This window comes from Papaver somniferum, unplaced genomic scaffold (genome assembly GCF_003573695.1).
Source record: "Papaver somniferum cultivar HN1 unplaced genomic scaffold, ASM357369v1 unplaced-scaffold_114, whole genome shotgun sequence".
NCBI classification, from domain to species: Eukaryota; Viridiplantae; Streptophyta; class Magnoliopsida; order Ranunculales; family Papaveraceae; genus Papaver; species Papaver somniferum.
The window spans coordinates 1719314-1737436 of record NW_020620381.1 but is presented as its reverse complement, the minus strand read 5'-3'; the positions used below and the strand labels follow the sequence as shown (position 1 = coordinate 1737436).

The following is an 18123-nucleotide window of genomic DNA, read 5'->3' as shown; positions in this document are numbered from 1 at the left end:
GATCTTCCTCCACAGTACATTCTAAAGAGGTGGTCAAAAGATGCCAAGAGTGGAACCGTGAGGGATCGAGAGGGAAACCAAATGCAAGCTGATTCTAGCTCACTAATATCTTTACGTTACAATGAGCTTCTTCAGAAGGCTATTAATATTGCGACTAAGGGTTCACTTAATGAAGAGTCTCATTTAGTGGCCAGTCGTGCACTGGACAATGCCCTATTAGAATTTGAATCTGCTACAAAAGCAACTCAAGGAGGCAGCAGCGATGATTTCCACACATCTCTAGCAACTCAGTCCCACTCTGGAGAGAGAGTTTTTGTGGGAGAAGGAGGTGACAAAAGTATAATGTTCACTGCTAGGCAAATTATTGGTGATCTAGATATTGGACAAAAAAGGAGAAAAACACGAAATAGTTTTGTTGATTTAAGCCATGAGCTCAGCATGGATAATCTGCACCATCAACAAGGTAAAAATAAATAATATTACTGTCTTAGCCTTTATTTTTTCGAACACTGTTGTCTGATGTACATTGTTTTTTGTTGATCGAAGGAAAAAATCATAGGCTACCAGATGGACTGAAGAGAAATGACCCACCTATTCATCCAAGTCTGCAGATAGTTTCCACACCAAATTCCGCTCACCTTCCGTATACTCCAGTTAGCTTCTCAGAATCGACACAATTTATCTATCCAATTATACGTCCTAATTTACAGTATATCTCAAAGTCCGTACACACAGGTACGAGTTAATGAGCTCTTATGTTGTTTATTTCAAGGCACTGTGAGATTAGGCTTTCTAACTCTAGGAATTTATCCTGTTCATAACACAGGGGTCCAGTGGTCTTGGGATGGAACCCTGTCCATTTATCACTCATGGCGCCCCAGAGGTGAGCTTTTGTGGCGAATTGTTTACGTTCTTATATATGTTAAGGAAATTTTGCACATTATCTTAGGTATGTTCGAATTTTGTACAGGGATCTTATATTTCGAGTAATCCTCATAAATTAGGAAGTACGTACTCAAAACCAACAACTGCAAACACTGGTTTCAAGCCTCACCAGGTAATAAAAGTGAAATTTCGTAATGCTCTAATGCTGAATACACATGTTTTTTTTTTGGAATGTTTAGACTATGGCATCTTAATATTTTTATGGCAATAATTTCTGAATAGTTGTAGCCTTTTTTGGATCAATTGATGTCTATGCAGGTCTCGACGTTTTTTGTGCGCACTGACAAGACACTAGCCTTTTTTTCGATCAATTGATGGTCGATTAGGTGGAACTAATATCAAGAACATGTTCTCAAAAATTGCTCACAGTTTGTGGAAGTAAGGCTTTTACATGGTTATATTCCTTTAAAATTAAAAACTAATACGTACCATGCTCTCTCTTAACGTTTATTTTCTTATGTTATGACATGTTAACTCTTGAAGACCTTGAACGCATTGGTATATGACCTTGTTTCCGGTGGTACTGAGAACCATCTGCGAGTCTTGGTCAATCTGAAAAACAAGGTTAGTAGGAATAACGTTCCACTTTAAATGGCATATTCCATATGCAGGTGTAACTCTTAGTTACACTAGTTATATGCATGTGTAACTGAAAGTTACACAAGCCAGATGCATGTGTATCTCCTAGTTACACATGTTATATGCATGTGTAACTCTCAGTTACACAATTCAGATGCATGTGTAACTGCTAGCTACACTAGTCAGATGCTTGTGAAACTGAAATATACATTGTTGTATGTACTTTTAATTTTAATCGTATAAATATTGATTGCTTGTTGTTATATTTCAGGTTTCAGATAACTTCATAAAATATAATTGCTTAAACGTGGTAATGGTCTAGCTGGAACTGGAGTTGACGCTGAATACACAAGTCAGATGCATGTGTAACTCTCAGTTACACTAGATAGACACATGTAACTCTCAATTACACTAAACAGATGCGTGTAATTGTCGATAAATTACACTGGTGATATCAGAATTGATAAATTGAATGAGAACTGCTTCATTGGTTAGTTTGTTTATCCAAGTGGCTATAGATGAAACAACAGAAAACACTCTTGAATCACAAAAGAGTTTGATTGCTCAATTGTTGTACTTTTCTGAGAAATTAGAAAGCTCTGATTCATCCTTATCACCAGGCTCATATGTGTTGACATATATGAAAGAAAGCAGTGCTGAGAAGTAGAAGTCAACTGATAAACCCTGTATTGTCACTTTGGTTTTGGTTTTCACTTTGAAAATTTTAGGGATCTTGTATTGTCTGGTACTGACTACTGTGCTGCAATTTTCAGGGTGATGAATTGTTTCATAAGAAGCATGGGATTCATATATCTGGGAATAGTGTGTCGTTGCCACCTCAGAGGTAAAAGCTCAACCCTGTTGACTTAATCATTTGTCCTTCATATGAGATGATAATTCTTGAAAACCACATTTTAGATCTCAATTACATGCCTCAAACAATGTATAATAATGATGCATTATCTCCAGATTACAGAATGGTAGGATAATACTGATTATTAGACTGATTAGATACATGTGTAACTCTTAGTTACACAAGTGAGATGCATGTGTAACTATTAGTTACACATGCTAATTAGATGTGTAGATACCAGTTACACATGCAAATTAGATGTGTAGTTTCTACTTAGATGTGTAACTTTTACTTACACATACTGATTTTGGATACACATATCAATATGTATGTGTAACTCCTAGTTACACTAGTCATATGCATGTGTAACTGCTAGCTACACTAGCCATATGAATGTGTATCTCCTAGTTACACATGTTATATGCATGTGTAACTCTCAGTTACACAATTCAGATGCATGTGTAACCGCTAGCTACACTAGTCAGATGCTTGTGAAACTGAAATATACATTGTTTTATGTACTGTTCATTTTAATCGTATAAATACTGATTGCTTGTTGTTATATTTCAGGTTTTAGATAACTTCATAAAAGCTAATTGCTTAAACGTGGTAATGGTCTCGCTGGAACTGGAGTTGACGCTGAATACACAAGTCAGATGCATGTGTAACTCTCAGTTACACTAGATAGACACATATGTAACTCTCAATTACACTAAACAGATGCGTGTGTAACTTCTAGTTACACATGCTAAGAAATTATTGTAAATGAATATTAAAGTAATAACTTTTTTTTTGTGTTTTTTTTGATGTCTATTTATTTGCATATATATACAAGTGTAACTTTGCATTACACATATCATAAGGATGTGTAACTTCTGGTTACACATGCCATATGCATGTGTAACTTCTGTTTACACCTTCGCACTGTATTTTAATAATTTCGGGCCTAGATTTAATAATTTTGGGCCTAGATTTAAATTTTATTTAATTATGGGCTTGACAATATGCATAAGGGTATCAAGGTCTTTTAAAAACTCGGGGCCTAGATTTAAACTTTTTTTAATTAAGGGCCTCATATTATGGGTTATCCATGGGTTGGGCCTGAGCCTAATTTCCCCAAAGGAATATCGAGTATTCGTTCGTTGTATTTGCTAGGGATTAAAGTTTTCCTCTTGGAATTAAAGCTTCTTCTTTGGTCTTACCATAGAACTTATCGTTTACCCATTGTATAAACCACGAAGAGAAGAAAGTAGCTCCACTGCCGTTGGTGCTTGCATAACCCTTCTACAACTACAACAACCTAACAACGCTTATTTTCTTGGAAATTAGGGAAAGCATTTTCCATTTAAATTTGAATGGTTAGGTGTAGGTGTTGCATCATTCTAAAATGCTAGTGAGTGAGAGCGCGAGAGGTAAACACTTTGAAATTTTTGATTTTCTTTTTCTTTCTTTTTTTCTTCATCTAAAATTTAACCCCTTTCACCTAAAACAGCAATTTCTTCATCTAAAATTTTACCTCTTTCACCTAAAACAGCAAACATACCTTTAGTCTTCACCGGCCTTGCAAAAAACCAATTAATGGACACACATGTTAATGAATTTTCTAAAGAATAATCATTTAGCCCATGCATGTTACTTATTAGCTATCTGGTTTTAGGTGGGAAAACACTAGGGATTGAAAGTCAATTGTTGCACAAGTCGTTCTACTATTACTTCTTTTAGTCGGTTGGTTTTAGGTGGGAAAACTCTAGGGACATATCAATCAATTTTCCGTTAAGAGAAAGTCATATGGTGGAATCCATCCATCTTCCACGCCACCTCAGCACTTGGAACTGTGGATGAAAGCGTAAGTGTAGTAGAAACGCTATTCTTAATGGAGCTAAAAAACGCAATTAAGAATAGATCTAAAAAAACGCAATTAAGAATGGAGCTTTTTTTTTCAGCCGTTAGATTTCAATAACTCATTTTAAATCTACGGATAAAAAAAAACGCAATTCTTAGTTGCGTTTTTTTAGCTCCATTCTTAATTGCGTTTAACGCTATTATTATTGGCGTTCAGATGGATTCCACGAACCCTTCCACGAAGCCGTGGAACCTTGCTTGGATTTTTTATGGAAGACCCCAACTTGGAAGCCACAAGACTTGACATTCCATAATTTTTCCACACTTGGCATAGTTTGGATTCCATTATAAAACTTGCTCTAAAGAGGTATTTGTGAGACTCGTACGTAGTAAACTATGATCCATGCATCTGTGGAGTACTGTATTTATTCACTTTTTTTTTCCTTGTTTTAGTTATTACTTATTTCATGTTTGAAATGTTATTTGTAATTAATAAGTTTATCAGTTATTTGATAAACTTTTCACACGTACAGGACGTTGTAACAAATGTTAATCTTCATGTACTTTAACTTATTAGGTTTTAGTCCTTCTATTCTCTAGCGAGACATATTCTCTCTTTTTTTCGGTCTCTTATCCGTGTAAAAATCCACACCTATGTTATCTGTATATACATATGACTCATTGAAATCAATTTTAAACAGTTGTGTGGAAAAAAAAATCATTACTTCCAGATGATATCAAAGCCAGACTCCCCACTCAACGCTATCCGTGTTCATCCGTGTGTTCCTGGTTTTTGTATTACTCCTTCTCCGCGTGTGTGTCCGTGGTTACCGCGGTGGTTTCCATACCACTCCTTCCATGGCTTCTGTGCCATTCCGTCTGTGTAGATCTAGTGGTTTGGGGAGGGGGGTGGGGGGTGTTAAATAGTCCTAGAATGCCTAAGTAACCTAGGTCGTGTGCTTAATTAATAAGCCTTCAGAAATCTTATCCTTGCAAGCCGTCTTTCAAGCAGCAATCCATATTGCTCAAATCATGTTTGTCATGAGAGTACCAAAAATATCGCTCGTGAAAAATTATAAGTAGATTGATATTACCGAAACATCTTCACTTTACTGATCAACTTACAGATGTTTTTACTAAGCCATTAGGAGCTCCACAATTTGGTGGTCTGGTAGCAAGTTGGGCGTTTATTTTGGTTGTACCGCTCCAACTTGAGGGGGATATTAACTGTTTATCAGTCACTTGATAAGCTTCTCACACGTCCAGGCTGTTGCGACAAATATTAGTCTTCCTATTCTTTAGCTCATTAGGTTTTAGTCTTTCTATTCTTTATCTATACCTTTTTTTTCCTGTTATGTATTCTTATCTGTGTAGAACTCTGCACTTATGTAATCTGTATTTATATAACACAATGAAATCAATCTCAACACAGTTACATGAAAAACAAAACCAAATATCATTATTTTGGGATGGTATGAGAGCCGTACCCCCAGTCAACGCTACGCGTGTCCGTCCGTGCATTCGTGAATTCTATATCACTCCTTCCTGTGTGTCCGTGGTTTTCGTACACGAAAACTCTGTCTGTGGCTTCCGTGCCATTATGTCTATGTATCCTTAGTCGTTTAGGAGGGGTGTTAAATAGTCCCACATCTTCTAGGGAAACCTCGGTCGTGTGCTTAATAATCCTCGGGCAATCCTATCCTTGCAAGCCGGTTTTCAAGCAACAATCCACATTGCTCAAATCCCACTTTTCACGAGTGTACTAAACATATCGAAATAGATTGTTGTTTTGTCCGTGAAAAATTACTAAGTGGATTGATATTACCGAAACATCTTTAGTCTACTGGTCAACCTGCGTTCTGGCTCCATCGCTCCAACTTGAGGGGGTTATTAAGTTTATCAGTCACTTGATAAACTTCTCACATCTATATGTTTTTGTGAAAAATATTAGTCTTCATATTCTTTAGCCCATTAAGTTTTAGTCCTTCTATTCTTTAGCTATACCTATTCTCTTGCTTTTTCAGTTATGTATTCTTTATCCATGTAAAACTATTCTCTTAATTAATCCGTGTATATATATATATAACTAATGAAATAAATCTCAACACAGTTGTGTTAGAAACAAAACCAAATATCATTATTTCAAGAGTAATCAAATTGTAAATCGAAAGATTTGATATCTATGTCACATTTCATTGGTGATTCGAACATTTAATATAAACGGCAAACACGTACCTATAAAATTCTTTTAGAAAAACTAGCAACTAGCAAGGAAGAAAAATCGATAGAAAATCTTCTTATCTGTCATTATTGGGTTGGATATGATCATTTTTGTTCATCACTAGGGTTTCCACAACATTATAAACAAGAAAGAAAATCAAGAGAGGAACATTTTAGCTATAGTTGTTTTCGAACAACTCATTATTTGTTTGGATGTTCGTTCATTACTTGATCGGGTTCCCATGTATAACACCATGCACAAGAGATGTTCACGACAGTTGAAACAAAGACATCTTTTATTGTTTATTGATCCCCCGACATTTGGTAGTTATTCACTTAGTATAGATCTGCATAGGAAATCATGTAAATGAAACAGAGTTATAGAAATACCATAAGCTACTATCAAGAAAACTATAACTTTGAAGAAGAAATTAACGATTTGTTATTAATAAATATGTACTATAGTTCGACAGTATGTTTAGGCTCGGGGCCTTGGGCTTTCCATTGCTTTCAACTAGGATATTAAACCAAAGTATGTTTATCCCTGCAATAAGCTCGTATGAGTTCCCAAGTCTATCCCTGCATTTACGCTCATTCCAAGTGTTAAAGTCTACGGGTATCCAACTGAAAACTAATTGGCAATAAGTATCCAACTCAATACCAATTGGAAATTGTTAGAGCATTGCTCGGTCGAACTCGCATGCGTTGCTATCTCAAGCATGTTTGTCAATGTTAGTGATCAAAACTATAAGTCTTGATTTCTAGTCTACTATAACTAAGTCTCAGACTAAGATAGAAAGTGTAGTTGAGCTCAAGGACTTCATGGCGATTCATCATACAAGACGAAGAACTACTCAAGGAACCAGTGGAACTTCTCGAAAAAAAGGTATGTGGAGACCTGAACTTATCTATCACTCAAAAGTCAATCTACTCTATCTCCTACCCTTTGAGAAAAAAAGTCGTATGTTATATATAGACTTTGATTATACACATTTGGTATTTCGAGCCGAGTATACCTCGTCTATCTATATCTCGAAATATGTGTTGGTAAGCTTTTCGCTTCGATCAAGTTTATCTTTACCTAGTGACGAAAGTCATGATATGTTTCAATCATTTTGAAAATTGCTTTGACGAGAAATGGTGTAACAACTACATAACGTCCTCTAAGAATATTTCCATGATTGAAATGGGAGTTTAGATTACATAACCAATGGTGGACATAAGCATTGTTGTGGAAACACATTTATGTATAAGTACTATTCCTTGAACCAAAGTTTGCGAACTTTATTGATCAAGAGAACCGGAAGAATGACGTGAGCCAAGTCCGCGAACTGCCGAAGTTCTCAAACCCGAGAATTTCTGCTGGAGTTGGAAAACTATTTGCGTGAAGCTAAGTCCGCGAACTCAGTCCGCGAACCCAGTGCATGAACCGGCGAAGTTCTGATACCCGAGAATTTATGCTAGAGTTCGTAAACTATGCCCGGTAACTTAAGACCGCGAACCTCGTCTGCGAACTTGAGAAGGTTATATATCTAAAGATGATTTTTGAACTTAAACTTAAAAAGACTAAGGAATGTAGTTTGCAAACCGTGGCTATAAAAGTTCATGAACAGATTCAAGTGAATCAAATCATATTTTCTTCAATTGTGTCTTGTGTAATACATGAGATTTCCTTGCAATTTAACAACTCTCTAACTAGTTCATTTTGAAGTCATTTGAACTAGTTATGGTAAAGAAGAACATGGTTGATATGAAACGCTCATATGGCTAACCATTTAGTTAACTATTGTTGAACCAACAATGTACACGTTTGGGTACGGTTACACAAACCTAGAAGCGTGCATTTACATTTGTGTGTAAAAAGCTAAGTTTTCGATCTAACAGTTGAGAAACATTAGCTTGAATCTAAATCAGGTTTTCATCTAATGGTGAATATTGATTGTTTTGTTACCAAGGTAACTTAATTGCAAACCCTGATTTGAAAGACTATATAAGGGGAACTCTAGTATTTGTGGAAAACTAATGCCCACACCTTAAGTGTGATACTAGTTTGCGTGCTAGAGTCGGTTCTCCTTTAACCTTTGGTTTTCTTCTTCTAAAACCAAGTTAACGACTTAAAGAGTTCATTGGGATTGTGAAGCCATACCGATACTATTTTTATCGTAGTTGTGTGATCTGATCTTGCATCTTCTATCGTACGAGTACAGTCATATTGATTGGGTTGATATTGATATCTCTGATAGGCAAGATATAAAAAGTAATAACAAACATCTTCGTCTCATTTTTTGTGATTCTGCAACATCTTGTTTCGCTACCATATGGTTAAGATTGTTGTGAGGTGATTGATAACTCTAGGCTGTTGTTCGGGAATATAAGACCGGATTATCAACTGGTTCCTGTTCACCTTGATTATTATCAAAAGACGGAACAAAACCTTTTAGGTTTTATCTATGGGAGACAGATTGATCCTTTGATAGACTTGTCTGTGTGAGACATATTTATTTATTATCAAATCTTAGACTTTGGGTCGTAGCAACTCTTAGTTGTGGGTGAGATCAGCTAAGGGAATCAAGTGCGCAGTATCCTGCTGGGATCAGAGGCGTAGGAAGTACAAGTGTACCTTGGATCAGTGGGAGACTGATTGGGGTTCAACTACAGTCCAGTACGAAGTTAGCTTTGAGTAAGCTAGTGTCTGAAGCGGCTTAATACAGTGTGTGTTCAATCTGGACTAGGTCCCAGAGTTTTTCTGCATTTGCGGTTTCCTCATTAACAAAATTTCTGGTGTCTGTGTTATTTCTATTTCCTCATTATATTGTTTTGTCTTTATAATTGAAATAATACAGGTTGTCCTTTTATATCATCAATTAAAATAATCCAACCTTTGGTTGTTGATTGTCATTGATTGATCCTTAGATATTGGTCTTTGGTACCATCCAAGTTATTCCTTGTATTTGACTAGAACTCGCAGTTCCTGCTTGAGTAAATAAAATCAAGAGAGAGATATCAACTCGTTGATATACTTTTAATTGATATAGTCTTGTTATTTCTCTTAAAAGTATATTCGAGTTTGTCCATACAGATTGCTAAGAGAAATATTGGGTGGTGTTGTTAGACCCCCAGTTTTTCAATTGGTATTAGAGCAGGCAAACACGTTCAAGAACTTACAAGTCTGTATTTGTAGCGATCTGACTCTATGGACAGTAGTGCTATCTCAATAAATGCACCACCATATCCAGGGATTTCAGAATTCTCTTCCATGACTAATTTAATAAAATTTGTAGAAGAAATTCTATCTAAACCTCCACCAGGTTTAAAATCCCTTGAAGTGTTTTTAGGGCTTAAAAAGAAGCATGAGAGCTTATCTCTTGATGTTGAGTTATACCTCCAGAAAGAGCAAGAATCTCTTGACAGGCTAAATCAAGTTATGATGAATAATATTCATGCTGACGTTGATATTGATTTACTAATCAGTGATAGCAATGCTCCTCCTCTGCGTAACCCAATTAGTTGTGATAAACTAAATGAATTACAAGAGGAGTTTAAATCTCAGTCATCTGAGTGTATCACCTCAAAGCATTAATTGATTCGTTGCTCAATTCCTGATACTTCCTATCATGATAGTAGTATTGTCTTATTTTATGAAGAATCTAGGACGTCTCTTTTTATCAAAAGAGTTTCCCTTCGTAGTACTAAAAACTATCTGCAGAAGTTGTTTTTTATAAGTTGGAAAACAAGAAATCAGAAACACAAATCTTTTTGGGTTCTTTTGAAGTTCTTTGATAGACTTATAAAAACAGTTCCTTGGGTGTTTCTCAACAATACAATATTTAAGAGTTGTTGGAAATAAACTCTTTCTTGGTGCCATGGTGAGCACGACATTGTTCACCTCAACACAACTTGTTTGTGTTGAAAGTGCATCCTCACCAAGAAATGCTCTGCTATGTATACGGTGAGGGAAGCACAACAACTGGGGCACACATATTATATACGGTAAGGCTGTAGAATTCAATTGGACTTTTATAAAAAGGTATGTCTATAAACTTGAGCAAGTTTTATGTTTTTATTACTTGTTTGAGCACTTATAATGATCCATGTACCTTGATTATCGTTCATTTCTACCTAACTTGATATGTGTTTAAGGTTTTTAAATGTTTAGGTTTGAAAACATTAATTCGGGATGTTTGGACTTCATGGTACACATACCAAGTATGCATAACATCATTTAAACAAAATCCAGGGGTTTAAGTTCGCAAACCCCGTCTGCATACTGCTCCATGATACGAAAATTCGTTTGCAAACCCGTATGCATACTTGACGTCAATATTCGGTAAATTATTTGGAAGTAACTTCTTCGTCCGAACTCGTATTGACCTCATTCTTTTTGCACTCTCTTCCTCTTTGAATTCTCTTCAAAATTTAGATGAGAAACCGTGAATTTGGATGAGTTAAGATTGGTATTTGTCCGGATTCTTGTTTTGAGTATTTTGCTCCGTTTCGTTGCACTTGTTCCAGTTCTCTTGAACTTGGGAACTTTGATTCTTGGAGTACTACTCTTCTAAGATAATTTCTAGCTTTTACAAGAATGTTGTTGGTGAATCACAAAGAAGGAAGTTCAAAAATGGAAAATAGTACACAGTGCTATGGAATTCTTGAATGTTCACAATCATCCTATATGAACTATGGTGCATGGTCGTTATTGACTTTGTATGTTCTTCTTTGTTAAGAAAATATTTTTATACGCCTTTGGTAGCTATTCTTGGTATAAATCCGGGCAAAAAAGATTGATTCTACCATATAAGGACAAATCATATTGTATGTGCATTACGAGTTTGTCTTGATTTTGTCTAGTAAAACTTCTAATGAGAATTTTATTCTTGTGTGTTTAAGAAGAATAACTAGAGTTTGGAATAACCATTATTGTGATTACACATAGCTATGTCCAATGACTTCATCTTCATGTTTCTAAAATTGTTTGGGAGATGATTTTTGCAGTATTAATCTTTATGATTCTATATATTGCAATATGTTATGGGGTATGTGTCACTAGTGTAAATCAGACATTCCGCGACCACCAGAAAACGTCATATAGGCGAGTTAAACGACCTATTCTAGGGTTCTCTGAATGGGTCGTTTATAAAGCGTTTTTTAATTGCACGACCCTTATTGCGTGGGTCTCTGAACAGAGACCGTTTCTTACAGTAACTAAATGCTAACCCGCATACACTGGTCGTACATTTGAATTATAATATAAAAAAAATACAGATTTTGATCAGCTGAAATGTCTGAATGGCTGAATCTGAAATAATCTTACTGGTATTTAAGTCAAACAGTCAAGTCTAGTTAAGTCAAACTACAGTCAAGTCAAACTGAAATACAAATGCAACCTCAAATTTAACTGAAATTTAAAAGCAACTCAAATTTAACTGAAATTCAAGTGCAACTTCAAATTTAACTGAGAATTTTAACATTCATTCCATTGGGTGTAAAACTACAAAAAAAATGAAATACTGAGTTCAGAGAATACATGTCCAAGATTGCTAAGTTCTGACAACAACCAACTGATAAAAAAACAAAATGATAATTCAGCTCCTCCTACAACAATACTTCACAAATGATATCAAGCAGAGCATCAATGTGTTGTGTCCTTGGTTCACATGCGACTTCCTGCAAAGCAAATAAACAACAATACAATGACTTCGTTCAGTTCATAATACACAGTAGAACAAAATAAGTTACTAGATATAGGCCATGTAAACAACAGTGTGAGGTAATTTGACAGACATTCTAGCAATGGGTAGTAGTTGGAAGCACATGTTTGAGGTAATTTGACACATTAAAACCTACATATAGGTCATGTAGACAACAGTTGGCTCATTAATTGCAGGGATCAAACCATAATCATTTCCATTCTACCAGACTAATTAAGACCACAACTATAATTCACATCACTTGAACATCTTATACAATCCAAGCAAAACTCATTGTTATACACAATCATAAACTCAGCTTACTTTCCAATCCACCAATAGCTGCAATCTCATTTCAATCGTCACCAACAATCTCAATTTCCCTGAACTACTACCACCAGATTCAATAACCTCATCATTAACAGTGCTAAAAACTCATTTCCTGCATTATTTTCATACATACAAATTCTCTGTGATTCAACCATAATTCTAAACTACAACCATAACCATAACCTAATCTAGGTCACGTGTAAGGTAAATTTGAAAAATCAAACCTTAATTGTAGGTATTCTAGCAGCGCACATCACATATGTAACTTAACTAATAATATTAGCTGGGGGGGGGGGGAGATGTCTATATATACATGCAGTATTGGCCACAAACTACATGAAAGTTATCGCAAAACCATAACTACGATAGGAGAAGATTGCAACAAAACGGAAGCTTCGGGGCAATCGAAGGCAAATACAGGGAAAAAAGAAGATACTTGCACAAGCTAAATTAGTAATCATAAGAAATTAAAAATCAGAATGCATCAGAGTGTTCATTAAAGATATCCAAGATTATGCATAACAAATTAGAAATCATCAACAACCAACATGTTAGATATTGTGGAATATAAGAGGTGCAGATTATAGTACAAGATTCAGTATGCTATCTGACCCAAATAAGTACCTAATTGTCAAGGTTCTGACTATACAATGCATTTAATATGCATAGGAAAACTCACATGTGCGCAGGGGAGCTACATGATCTCCACCAGTTGAAATATAAGGTGCTGGGAAATTTCATTCACGTACGTGTATCCCCATTTCTCGTGCCCTTGAAAAGATAATCAATTGTAGAAAATGAAATTAAAACGAAAGTAAACATAACAAATATGGAATCTACTAGAAGAGACATTTAAGAACATAACTAGTAGATATATCCTTACCATGATAAATCCATAAGAACTACTGATCCTGTTAATTTCAGGTGATTTATAGAGCGACAAATGCCACCATGCAATGCAAAGGATTTTCTTTTCAATTCGAGCTTCCAAAGGAAGCCAATTAAACAACCTTTTTATTTTGTGCCAAGCCCAAATATCATCCCTTTCGCCCTGTTAGCACATGTAGTAAGTGAATCATTTGACAAACAAATTAGAGAAGAAACTAGAAAGCCAATGAGATTGTGAAAATTACTATCCGTTCAGTGCACTCGATCGTGAATCCAAACAGAGCACCAATATCTACTGCCTCGGGGTTTCCACGAATCATATGTACATCTTGTGGATACTCGACCTGGGACATACAGATGGCCATAAAAATACACTTAATTCACCTTCATTTTTTAAAAAACATGGTAAACACCAGAAGGAAACAAACGGGAAACGATACCCCAAGCAATACCTTCAATGCAAGCAAAACACTAATCATTTCCAAGCTGAGTTGGCCTAGGTCAACATATTCCCCTAAGAAGAGGTAGTCGATGTAACTGCAGATGCCATGAAGAAAACAAGGAGGGATGAGTGAGTGAATATTTACAATTTTAACGAATTCTATGCTAAAATTTAGTAGGTACCGAAATACAAACACTCATGCAATATCTCCTGCAGTTGAAGGAGACCCATATTTATCAAAGAGACGCATAAGGCCACCAAATTGCCCATGCAAATCACCAAAAACAGTGACAGGTTTCACGATCTGTGGTACACTGAATAGTTTTGGTGCCTGCACAAAACATATCAATCTTCATTTGAATGCGTATGGTCAACACTTAATAGGCAGGGGATTGGGAGGCTGAATCAAAATGCCAAAAAATATACTAATATGTTTCGACGTCGGCAAAGAAAAATCAGTAAAGTGTTGAGCCCCTGCCAAATGTAACAACAACCCACCAAACACAAACATTCAATCAACATGGCAACAACAGTTTTTAAGTAGGCAATTCAATCTTTATATTCTCAAGAAGTCACTATTAAAATCTCAAGACAGTACAGTATAACATGGTCACATAATTAGTTTTACAATTTTTCATATCCCAAACCATTAGAATTTCAATTGGATGCATAAGAATTGAGATAGGTTCATCATCCCTGAGTTAAATTAGAAACTAAAAAAAAAATATAACCTAGCTAGTTTCATTACCAAACTGAATAAGAAACTTCTCACAAATTCAAACCAAATTATTGTTTCTACACAGACGATTGAGCTACTGATCATTGTCTTAACCTAGATGAACAGAAAAAGAAAAGAAACAAACAGAAACATAAGAGGGAGAGGGAAAAAGAGCACCTTCGAAGCCAGCTCTGTTTCGATATAAGCCAAAGCTGCAGCAATTTCATTTAACCTGTTGTAGCTCATTTGCTAACTGCTTTAGTTGTCCTGCAGTAAAAGTAGTATGCTTTAAAGTTAACATTAGCTAAACTGAAGGTTGTTAAACGATATAGAAATGCAAGTAATTTACTAGCAGAACTTGAAATTTGAACCTCTATCTAAATCACAAGAAGTACTCACTTCTGATGTTGTTCGAGCACTATCCAAGAGGCAGATTTATGGGCATTCCTCTGTAGTTTTACTTAATCACGTCCAGTACTCTATCCCCACGTCTCTATTACCATCCCCGATACTACTACAAATCACCACTACCACCATCTTTAGAATACCGCTCCATACTACAACGAATCACTAGCACCAGCATTTCCATTACCTAGAAAGAACAATCAAAATAATTCACAAGCCACCATCTTCATTACCTGCACGGAAAGAACAATCAAATCAGTATTAAAAGAAGACTTTGATGACCACACATAACGTAATACATTATTGAAAAATTATAGCAAAACATAAGCCAAGATATTCTAAAATTATATACAGAACTTCTGCCAATTTTAAAAAAAATTCTAAACCCAACATCAAAATCATTAATTAATAATACTACATGAAAACAGATCAAACCCATAACATTACTCAAATTACAATTCCACCTTCATCCACAAACGTATAACCTAAAATAATAATTTTCACCATTCCATTCACAAAACCCTCCCCATTGATTGAAGAATCAATTAAGAAAATTGAATAAATTACCTCATGTTTTCATTAGATTGTTTCTGAAAGCAACACCTGCAAAGAAACATGAAAAATATCAACCTACATATAAAAATCTAGGATTTCAAAATTCAAAAACAAATCTAGTCGAAGAGAGAAATAAAAACAATTATACTTGAATTTCAGATGCGGAAGTTGGAATAATCGAAATCGTTGTTTCGATCTTAATTAACTTATGCACCGGCAAGATGTTTTACTTTTTTTTTCTTCATGATATAACTTCCATATGGAAAACACACACATGACATTAAAAACCCTAAAATCTAATTGACCAAAAATAACGTTAAAAAAACCATTCAATTAAAAGCCCAATTTCTATTAGAAGTTGGAAGAACATCTCCATTAGCACTACCTTGACTCAATCATAATCCCTTGAAGTTTCTACAAATTGAACTTCTAATGAATTTCACATCATCCTCATCAGGAAACCACAAAATCCCAAATTGAAAAAAAACAAACAAACAGAATACAGATAAATCCCTAGATTGTAGCAAACTAACATCACGAAATATTGAAAAAATGTACGGAGAAATCTTCTAAATGACAGTTCTAAATCGATTGTAGCTGATTTAAACCCAAGAAGATTTCCCCTTACATTAATTTCTAAATCGAATTTTTTTTTCATACTGATTTAATTGAGAGGAATCTCGAAATTAAAGGTTTCAGAGTTTCACTAGTAATATCATTTAGTCATGGCGGGATTTTTTTCCTTGGATTAATCTTTGTTCCAGAAAGCTTGGGTTTTTAGTTGTTTGCAAACGAGAGAAGAAACAATGAAGATAGAAACAAAGGTGAGAGGGATGGAAAGATATGAGGTGGGGTGAAGAGATAAGGTTTTTTCATCCACGTGCCCGCTCAATTCAGAATCTCAGATTGCTCAACCGTGGCCATAGATAGTGTGGGCCCAAAAATCCTGGTAGTTAAAAATCCTGACACAAAACTACCAGATCTACATCGCAGTTTAAGGGTCTCTGAATTGGAGGGAAGAATGGTAAATTTAATTAGTTATTCAGAGACGGCTACATAGGCTCTCGGATTTTTTTCGTGTTTTTACCATATCAGAGACCGCTATATTTGGTCAATGGTCTAACTACAGTCAATGAGGGTCTCAGATGTGGGTTATATAATACCCATTTTCCACTAGTGTGTGTTTGCATCCGTAAACTATGTTTGTCCCATACTTTGTCAAAAGTAAAGTCGTTCGTTGTCTATATTCATGTATTGATAAAAGAGTGAATGGACTTTTGACAAATACAAAAGTTAAGCCTATTATATCAGTTTTTGATGGAAGATAGGTTAAAATCTTTTATGAACAAGGATCTATTGATTGTCGTTATGCAAATAGTGATGGAAAATAGAATGAATCCTTGTGTATTCCGCAGTATTGATCTTCCCTGGTCCATATTTCATTTGTATATTGCATTACTCCATAAGTTTTCTTGTATTGAGTATATGAACGATTAAGCTAATCATTATCGTATGGTTAACTTAGTCGTAGCTCCGTAAGTTTTCTTATGTCGAGCATAATCAATTAAATTGATCACTTTGTGTGTTTAATTTGATTGTTTATTCCGATTAAATTAATCATCGGTTTACTTGTGATTAATTTGATTGAGTTTTTTGGACACAAAAAATCATTCTCATGGTTTTTGGTGTCCCACAAAAAATACTTCTTTTCTTTTGAAACTAAGGTCGCTCTTTGTTGTTCTTTCGGGAATGACATCAAATGGTGGAGAGTTCTTTTGAACTCGTGCTTAATGGTCATATCTTGAGAGGTGTGTGGATGTGGAATTTTAGAGGGGTTATCTTGTATCTTTAAACTCTTTGATGAATGCCTTTAGCTTCCGCTTTATGAGTGCATCTAAATTAGTTGGTACGTATTTTTTTCTTTTAGTCATGAAATGTCTCTTTCGGAAATTTCATTATGATCCCGTTCTTGTACCTTTGCCAATTTTATTGACAAAAAGGGGGAGAATTAATATGTAGTCCACACTACAAATACATATTGTTTTCGGATCATTGTGTAAGAGGGAGAGGTTTCCATGTGAGATGGAGTATTGACTAAGGGGGAGTGATACGTATCACCGTAGTATTATTGTTGAAGTTGTGATGCAATTGAATTTGACACTGTATAACAATGATCGAGAATTATGTTTTCTCATTGTTATAGCTGCGGATCTTCAACAACGGCGATGCTAAACTTACAACCTTTGGGATCATTGGAGTACTTGGAAGTGACGAAGATTTCGAGGAATGTTGAAGATTAGACATATGGAATAAGAGCTACTAAAGTTTCTTTATCTTTTCGAGGAATGTGTATTGATAGTTTTGTCACTAAAATTGACAAAGGGGGAGATTGTTAGAGCATTGCTCGGTCGAACTCGCATGCGTTGCTATCTCAAGCATGTTTGTCAATGTTAGTGATAAAAACTATAAGACTTGATTTCTAGTCTACTATAACTAAGTCTCAGACTAGGATAGAAAGTGTAGTTGAGCTCAAGGACTTCATGGCGATTCATCATACAAGAAGAAGAACTACTCAAGGAACCGGTGGAACTTCTCAACAAAAAGGTATGTGGAGACTTGAACTTATCTATCATTCAAAATCCCATATACTCTATCTCAT

General features: G+C 35.3%; 1 long non-coding RNA gene across 1 annotated transcript; it reads right to left on the bottom strand.

Annotated features, from left to right (window-relative positions):
- Positions 1-11896: 11896 nt before the first annotated feature.
- On the bottom strand, positions 11897-13881 carry LOC113328655. The gene is made up of 4 exons (XR_003349501.1): positions 13797-13881; positions 13340-13688; positions 13136-13227; positions 11897-12103 (listed from the first exon to the last, which is right to left on the bottom strand). It is a non-coding gene; the product is annotated as an uncharacterized LOC113328655 (long non-coding RNA).
- Positions 13882-18123: the final 4242 nt, after the last annotated feature.